This window comes from Adiantum capillus-veneris, chromosome 22, assembly GCF_014529385.1.
Source record: "Adiantum capillus-veneris isolate H3 chromosome 22, ASM1452938v2, whole genome shotgun sequence".
Lineage (NCBI taxonomy): Eukaryota > Viridiplantae > Streptophyta > Polypodiopsida > Polypodiales > Pteridaceae > Adiantum > Adiantum capillus-veneris.
In genome coordinates this window covers 87,105,188-87,114,915 of record NC_140952.1, presented here as the reverse complement: position 1 = coordinate 87,114,915, position 9,728 = coordinate 87,105,188, and the positions used below count along the sequence as shown (strand labels likewise).

General features: G+C 40.4%; 1 pseudogene; it reads left to right on the top strand.

Moving 5' to 3' along the window:
- The first annotated feature begins 266 nt into the window (after positions 1-266).
- LOC147429731 (uncharacterized) lies at positions 267-4,004 on the top strand (annotated as a pseudogene).
- Positions 4,005-9,728: the final 5,724 nt, after the last annotated feature.

Sequence of the window (9,728 nt, the reverse complement as noted above, 5' to 3'; positions counted from 1 at the left end):
CGGGCTTGGTTTAGAGTCGCGTGTCTTGTGCTTAGACTTGGTTGAGAAGATAATGTTTTCAGCTTCAATGATTGTTGCTAAGGTTTGCAATTATTCACTGCAAGTCAGATCTGATGTTAGACATTAAGCTGTGCATGTTTGTCATCGACACAGCTCCACGTGCATGTTGTCTACAGAATTTTTAGGTTGTGATTCTGTTTTGTTGCATGATTAAGCGTTTTCGACATGTTGATTGCGGTTCAGCTTCTAAATTTAGCATTTTCGACATGTTGGTTGCGATTCAGCTTGCAATTCAACTTGTAAACATTGATGGATGTAGAGTAGTTGAGTTTTTGCATGATGCTTTGTACCTTGGCTTGAGCAATAACCGACTACCATTTCTCACTTGGCTATTTTGTTAGAGTCTAAAAATCTGATGTTCTTCCAAGTCCATACGGATGTTAGTTTCTAGAGTTATTAGCTGAGGCAATGCATGATGTTTATCACCTTGCTCTACAATCGACTCAGTTATTTGCGGTGCCAAAAAAATGTCTAAACTATTGTTCACTGGTGTTAAACTATTTTTTTAGGAAATGGATTCACAAAGCCCTTCTAGTTCCTATTCCGTCTCCTCCACAGGCCGACACACCAACAATAACAATGGAGGGAGATACCAGCAAGGGCGTAAATGGGGACGAAGGTAGGCTACCCAAATTGCCGACCAAGCGAAGTGGGACCAATGATGAACACTACAAGCCATGGAGGGAAAGGAAGAAAGAAGAATCAAGCCAGCATGGCTAGTCCAGATGAGGGCAGGAAAGACAAGAAAGGGAGAGAGAACTGGAAGGATGCATGGGTTATGCAACTCATTCATATTTGCGGCACTATGCATGATGACTTTGGGAAACCTCCCAAACAGGATGTAGATCTTTGGTCAAAGGTTGTGACACAACTTGCTTCGCTTTTTCCAGAATGTGACAAAGATGACCAAGCTTGCAGCAAAAAAACTGGGACGCGTGTACGATGCGTATAAGAAGGACAAAGCTCACAATTTTATATTGGGCAATGATTGTAGGATAACCTGTGATTGGTACGATATAGTGGATGAGTACATGCATAGCAAAGAGACTCATGCTTCAGCACTTGGCGACTCCAACAACATTGATATGCAAGATTCAGTGAGTCCCTCACAAGCACAGACAACAGAGGACGAAGGAGAAGGTGCATCATCAGCTGCAAAAGAAAGAGTCTTAGGTCCTGTTTGAGACTAGCGCCAACGAAAGGACAAAAAATTTGAGGACTCCTTTGTTGATATGGCAAATACCGCCAAGATTATGGCGGCTCAACAAAGGGAATCAGAAGCATCTCGCAAGGCCGAGCAGGCTGAAAAGATTAAACTTTTGGGATCTCTCAATAATGCATTTTCTGGATTCTTGGATGTATTGAAAAAATTCAAAAAAGATTGATGTAATGATGTCTTTGTAGCGTACATTTTGCGCAGTGACATGATTTGATATTTGATGCTGATGAAAAGCAACATATTTTTTTGGTTTTTCTTCTATGTCTTGAGCTTTGTTGTCTCTATATGTTGTTCTTTTAATCAAATAATCATATGTATCAGTATCTTCTTCTAGTTGAGTTCGAAAACTGATGAGTTGGCTGTTCTTGCTTGTTTCTTTGCATTAATTATTGGTGCAATCATAGCTCTAGAGCTTGTAGAATATGACGATACTGGCATGGTTGACTACACATACCAAGTTCATGTTCTTACTTGTTTCATTGGTCGAGTAATACTAGCCAGAGCAGCTCGCACACTGAGGAGAAGGCATGAGAATAGGGCATGTTAGGAATATCCCCAGCCACACACATCACGAAGCAGTGCTTGAATGGTAGCTACTAAGACAAGATGTTTAAGAGCAGGCTTCGGGTAAGCAGAGACACCTTCAATTTCTTGATAGCATGGTTAGCTCCAAAGATGCACCGCTCTGACACAGACTTTTGCAAGGCAATCCCCATTGATAAAAGAGTCTGTGTAGCTTTTACATCGCTTGGCTTCAGGGAAAAATCTCCAAATTATTGCAGACATGTACTCAATCTCCACAGGCACATCATAAGAGATTGCCAACCAATTTTGTGATGCAGTGTTTCTTTTGGTGTGCATGATCTTTTTTTCAAATGGCCTTTGATTGACAGAATGCAAAGCCTCGCCAAGGTTTTTGAGGCAATCCATAGTATTCCTGTTGTGATAGGTGCAATGGATGGCACCCTTGTGCCAATCATTGCCCCTCAAGCCAAACATGAGGACTACTTCAACAGAAAGGGATTCCACTCAATTATATTGCAGATGACAATTGTCGCAAATTGCATTGTTTGGGATTACGACATAGGGTGGGCAGGGTCCATGCATGATTGGAATGTATTTCAACGTCGTCAACTAGGTCAAAAATGTGAAGCAGGTTGCCTGGGCAATTATTGTCTCTTGGGGGATTGTGCGTACCCAACAAGATTCTAGATGCTTCCACCTTTCAAAGGCATCAAAGAAGGCTTATCTTTTGAGCGATACTTTTGGAACTACATCCAATCCAGTTCAAGAATGCATGTGGAGTGCGCTTTTGGAATACTCAAAGCTCGGTTTAGAATCCTTCTAAAGCGTTGTGGCATGCTTTTGCAAGGCGTGCCAAAGATGACCGAACATGCTTGGTCCTCCATAACATGTGTATTGTTCACGCAGGTTCATTTGATGAAGGGTGGATTTGAGAAGCCCAAGGCAAGCTGCAATGGGCACAAGCTCAATTGGATGCCACATGCTTGGATACAATAGTTCATAGCGGATTAAATGACACTCTTGGTGGTGAAGTCTCTTTCTTGATGGACTCTAACTCTTCACAAGCAATAGAGAGGGCACAAAATGGATGCAATGTTTCTTTCGATGTTGTAGTCAATGGGGCACATAGACAAGATAACATTGCTAGAGTGACGTTTAAGGAGAGAGAGCGAAGAAATGCTAGTGCAGTTTTTGGGGACAATGATTCTGTTGATGAGAGCTTTGAGAGCGAGTAGCTCAATTATCTTTTATGTATTGGAGTGAATAGATTCTATGTATTGGAGAGTCGAAGCTTGATTTGTATTGGAGAGTACTTGCTTGATTTTTATATTGTTAATGCAATTATGTTACTTAAGCAACAATGGTTGTGTTGCAAGTCATCATGTACAGTGCGTGTACTCATGTTTTATAGGTCATCAAGTACAAATCTGTGTACTCAAGTTTTGCAAGGTTATGTCTACAGTTTGTTGTAGAGTCGAAGCTTGATTTGTATGTTGTTAATGCATTCGAGAATTACAAATCAACATTTCGATGAGTCAAATGTACAATTTTATTTGGCAGGTCGTGAAGTACAAATCAATGTCTTGTACGTCTTACAGTGGTTGTCTTGTTGGTCATGAATGACAAATCAATGTCTTGCACGTCTTGCAGTGGTTGTCTTGCAGGTCGAATGTAGGATTTTGTGTTGTGCATGAGTAAGTCTCTACGGTTTGCTGGTGTTTTCATTTTTTCTAGTCTTTAAATAAATTGCTGGTGTTTTGATGTAGCACGTTTGCTTGGCTTCTTCACATACATATGGTTTTCTGTAGAAATTGTATTCTTATTTTGCAACTGCACTCGTGTCATACTGGCGGAGCACACTTAACGTGTGAAATTGCTAGCGGATCTGATAGCTAATTTTATTGATGCACGTAATAACTTGTTGTTGCTAGCTAATCTGGCTAGTGCATGGAATGCATGCTTGGTTTTGTTGTTGCGCATAAGAATTTTTTAATTTTAGTGCCCAAAGTTGTGTGTGTAGCACCAGTGCCCAATATTGGGTGGAAAAGTTTTTTAAAAGCTGCCTCAATGTTAGGCAGGCTCTTGGCACTCAAGGGAAGTCTGTAACCAGCCTAAGATGATAGGAACACCCCCCCCCCCCCCCCCCCCCCCCCCACAGTCTCGAGCCTGTGACCTCCCCATTGACAAGTTGACGCTCTAATCGCATCGACGCACAACCCTTAAAAGATGAGTGAGGTTGACCTCCCTCCATAGCCCAGGTTTCAAGCCCATGACCTCCCCATTGACAAGTTGGTGCTCTAACCCCGTGGCCACATGGATTTTGATGCTCCCCTAGCCACTTCATTTATTTATAAAGTAAACCACCCTAGGTAAAAGTACACTCCGATGCAAAAAAAGTAAATTTAGACCCATCGGACGAATCACAAGTGTCGCAGGAAATGTGTCTTAGTTCTCTCCCACCAATCCCATCGCCCTTGGGGTTCATTCAAGACTCCAAATGGAGCAATATTGGGTAAAATACCCATTGTGGGACTACTTTTGGTGGGGCTCTACTTTGGGGGTCCAAAGGGGAACGCTTCATGTGCTACCACATGTCAAGGGATTAAACCCCCATGGGGTTGTAAGAGCTTGAAGTGTGGACTATATATAATGAAACCACAAGTGTTAGCGGGTCGTCGAATGGACGTCTATAGCATAGCTATCTAGCACTAACATAATATGTCAATATGCAGGGGCATAGAGACTCTTTGAGGCTGTCAACCTCAATAAGTGAACCTAGCAAGCAATCATATCAACCCAACTAGCTAACTGCCACTCTCTAATCTGAAAATTTGCCTATGTTTAATCTCATCTCTCTAGGTCATCACACAATTTTGTTGATTAAACAGACTCGGATCGTCATGAAACATTAATAGGAGCTATAATAGGTCTAAGGGCACAAGTCTACCAAGTCTGGTGGCCATTTGACAAGGTATCAAAATCACAATCCATGTTATACCAAGTCATAAAAACCACAACAGAACAACATAAACAGGTCGCCCTAAGGTCTAATAACACTCTTCTATGGTCAAAATGTCCAAAAATAATTATTTTAGCACTAAAATCTACAGATAAGACTCATAGATGCAAAGTCATGAACCACAACAAAACTTGAAATGCTTTTACTTAATTGAAAGAGCAAGAGACAAGTGTAAGATCTCCAATTTTTAAGTCTCTTTTAAAAATTAAAAAAATAGCTTTCAATTTCTATTTCATCAAATCTTGGATTTAAGATGCTTGATTGACAGTATTGTAAGGTTCTAAAGTAAAAAGCAAGGTCATTTTCATGTTCCAATAGATCGAACAGACGTTCGGTTCAGTTTTGAGAAAATTCGCTATTTTTAGTTTTTTCATGCTTTTTATGTTTTTAGGTTCTTTTTTGCAAAAAGCAGGGTCGGATCCTTAATCTACATATTCCAAGGAAGCTATGGTTCTATTTTGTAAAAATCTTCTTTTCGAGTGCTTTTCACACTATTTTAGCTTTTCATGATTTTTAGTGCTTTTTAGTGATAAGGGAGTCCAGTTTCTTGTTCCAATGGACAACGAGAACCCGTGGTTCAATTTTAGATTTTTTTTTTTTTGCTTTTTATGTTATTTTTAGCTTTTCGTTCTTTTCGGCGTTTTTGAAAAGCAATGTGCTTTTTAAGGATGACCCAAACATAAAAATATTAATTTTCGTCTCTGTCGAATTTAAAAATGACCACCCGAAGCAAAAACAAGACCAAACGGGATTTTTTACGGGGATTATCTTTATAAAAAGCAATACTGTAAATACGCCGATACAGTACGAGAAAGTCATAATTACGTTGGGACATCACGGGGCGGCATAGTCTAACCAAGGTTCCATTAGTTGGTCGGGTACTGTTCAATTGGCCAATTTTACTATAAAAATTAGATGGTAAGTGGGACGTTGACCACCAAAAGCAAAAGCATGTTTTTAGCGGAGTTCCAAAAGCTGTGCAACTATTCTTGGGCCAAAAACTAGCGCTAGATTTTGCCTTGGGGCTCACTCCGATCTTGCACAGTGTCTATAAAATCACATGCAAGCCTCAGTTTTCAGTGTCGTCTGTTGCGTATACTATCGCAAGGCAATACTTACCTATTATACGGAGTGGTGCAAGTTCTTCATCACCATCTCCATAATTTCTTCTCTTTCGTTTATGGGAAGAAGAAGAAGAAGAATAAAAAGAAGAAGAAGGAGGATACTCTCTCTCTACTTGCTTACTATGTCCTCTCTCGTTTCACGGTGTACGCGCTCTCCGAAAGCTCACGTGATGAAAACCTCTACGTAGCTCTCATCACCGCTCTCTTGTGGCAAATCAAGAATCCTTTTGACAGCCCTTAATCGATTCTAAAGCATGGTGAGAAGCGCTACACTCCATAGCCATCATCATATCTCTCTATGTTGTTTTTCTTAGTCACCCTCTCGGTGATTGTTTTTTCATATACATGTGCATGTATGGATTTACCGGGTACGTATGAAGTCGCCCCATGATTATTTCATCATGTTGAACACGCTGATTTATGCACACGATGCGTTTATGATCACATGCATGCATACAAAGCGCTTTTCGTTTCACGTCAGAGAAGCAATAGGAACATTGTTTTGGTCATAACTCACAAATTGTTATGAGTCAACCCAAACCCTTTAAACCAGAGATAAAACACATGGTTTAGAACATTTTCTCTCTTTGGTGTTTTGTGAAAATCACGCACGAGGTAAGAGATATGGTAAAAAAACAGCTTGCTACCCACTGCACTTGGTCAAAATTTTGGACCCTAGGCTCCTTGGAGAACAATTATATAGATTCACTGGATGGACAAATTCACTTAATCCATTGAAAATTTTGATGAAAATTGATGATAAATGTATTTAGGTCTCCGTTATCACCTTGCGTATGTGGGTTATTGATTATTCCATAATCGGTTTTACCTACTTGTGTAGGGGTGCTACCAAGGGGGAGTAACATATGACGTCATGATTTAACCGAGCCGCTTATGTGTGATTTATGGTTTGTTTTGGTGAGTTGATTTTGGTTATTAGATGTCCACATACTTATGTGAGGGTATATGGTTAGTCAACCTGAACCGCATAGGCAGATATGACTAAAGTAGCTTTCTTTTTGGGTTACCGTTTGTTGTGTGAGTATCATATGGGTAAAGTGATGTGATAGAGTGCTAGTATATATTATGGATCTAAGTTTGATGCATTGGTTTGAGATCAAATACTTTCATTTTCATGTTATGCATGCTCCCAAAAATGATAAAAAGTTGTTTTTCGTATAAGTGTGAAATTATGGTTTATGGTCGACCTAAGGATCGGAGCTATTTTGCATCATGTTTATGGTGATGTAACGTTATCATATGATGTATGGAACCTTATGGGTTGATGTGGATACCTCATGTGCATGGGTCTGATTGCTTTCCACCTTTCTAGGTCAAAACTAGCCCTATGTGCTAGAGGGGTGAAGTGCATATATGATGCATCAACTTTACATGGTTGGATGTTGTCAAAATTGAATTTTTAAATCATGTTCAGTTGTTGGTCAGACTTATTTTATGCATAAAAAGTTCATGTCTTAAGAGTCATATGTGTGTGGACTCCGATTGACCACAGTGGATATATCAGACTCTAAGTGTGGGAGTTGGTTCAATGAGAATATGATTTGTGGTTAAGGGCTGAGATTCCCTCATGGATTATGGTTGTGGTTTTGTGGTGGAAGCCGATGTGACTCTTGGATTTTTTTCTGGATATGGTTATGCTGCTAAAAATTTTGCAACCATGTTATGTTCTAAAGTGGTTATGCAGGATTGGTTGTGCACCCGAGTTGGGTGGAATGCTCACCCATGTGAAGTGATTGGATTATGGTTTATAGTTTTGGGATTAGATCATGAAGTGATTTGGATGGTTTATGGTAGACGTGTAAGGGTAGAGACGATGTACAGTCTAGCTGCTTGGAAAAGATTGTTTCTGCATATGTGGTTATGTTTCTCATGGAAGCATCGCTACAAAACTAGGACCACCTGCATCGCTTAGCCTTAGACAAAAGGGTCGTTGACCTGCGGCTTTGTTGGATCGGGGGTATTGCCTAGGTCTTCTTCTTTCTATTAGGCTCATCTACACGGTTAGTGCGTCGGGGATTGAATGACCTACACGGCTAACGCATCGGGGATTTTGCCTTGGCTTTGCCTAAACACCCAATGCTGGGCATCGAAGAGGCGTGGTGCCTAAACTGGTATGGTTGGTGTTGATACCCTACCACCTAGTGGTACTTGGGATCCTTTCAGAGCTCGGGTTGAGGGAGGGAGGCGAAGCGGCCTTAGCTTATGTCTGGCTCAGGTAGGTTGGAGGTATTTTGGCTCGTTCCCAGTGAAATGAAATTCTCTTTGTCCGAAGTATAGCGGAAGTGGATGGGTGGACCGGTCGATGCCTACACAGAATCCGGTGCTCTGCTAGTTTTTTTTTCATTAACTTTTTTTGATGTTATGGTATACCCAGATTTTGTCATTGCATTAATATATGGTTGCCTGTTTCATTTAGATGGGGCATTTAATGACTCTCTGTTGTCATTCTCTCATGTCTCTGTGCACTCTATTAACTCTCTCTCTCTCTCTCTCTCTCTCTCTCTCTCTTCCCGCAATGCGGTGTACACATATATTCACCCTCCACAATGTTATATTTTTATCGAGTACGCTTTCATTCATAACACCCATTCAGAGGTAGCACTAGTCTCTAGATGCCTCTAGATGCGGTCCGGCTCATGGCCTAAAGTCCATGCTTGGTCGAGCATTGAGATCTCCTCCCCTATGCAAATGCTTTCGCAACTGTGATGTATATTGAAAATTGTATAAATGTGTAAATTGTATATTTTTTGCATAGACCCTCGGGGAGGGGTATCTCTCACCTGGAATTAGAGCGTATGCTTCAGGTTATGGAGATAACCTAAAGCTTGATACTAGTCGGGTTAGTCATGCATCGTGCACGCCATTATGCATGCTGTTTGGAAAAGGATATTGTATTCATGATGCATCTATAAGTAACATTGGTTGGTGGTACCTACTTGACTTGTCTTCTTGAATGGAAGTATTTGGTTCGAAGTGTTCAACGACGTCGTTGTAAATTCTTTGAATGTTTTTTTTGTAGTAACAAATGGCTCCCAGAGTGACGTCAAAATGCTTTAGCCAGGGGAATGAGGTTTTGGCCATAGTGTTCAACAATATGGCAACACGGTTATCAAGGGATGAAAGGGAACTCTTTTACTTAGAAATCGGGACTAAAGTCTTCGGCATGCCAGGAAGCACAACTTGTTAGAAGAGTGTTGATCGTAGTTACCTTACCCATCACCAAGAATCTTTTCGTCAATTATCTACATTGACGATAACAGTCCAAGAGACTGGTTTGCCAACTTCAGGCTACTTCAACTCAGAATATGGTTAGGCCTAGAAGACATGTTCTACTACTTGGCGATGTGCTCTCAAATGTTAAGGATTGTCGAAGTTGCTAAGAAGTTTGAAGCTCTTGCAGTTGTCATAGAGAAATAAAAATTAGAAGATAACTATAGACCACGTTGTCGCGTGGGAGGTTTAAGAGAATATCCTGTTATGAGAGTTAAAAGAATATTTAAAGATTTGGCTCCGAGACACCCATAATATTGTAATGAAATCCTAAAAGTCAAATTTTGATGAATAAAAGAAGCATAGACTCAGTTTTGGTTCACATGTGTATTAAGTTTTCTCTCTCCTTGTCTTGTTTTAGATGGATCTTCTTAATTGTCTAGATGAACTTCAAGTGATTTTGCACAAAGGGTCTTTTTCAATTATGCGGTCGGATTCAATATCCATTGAGAAATTGAAGTGGTTCGAGCTTCAAAGGGGACTAGAGACT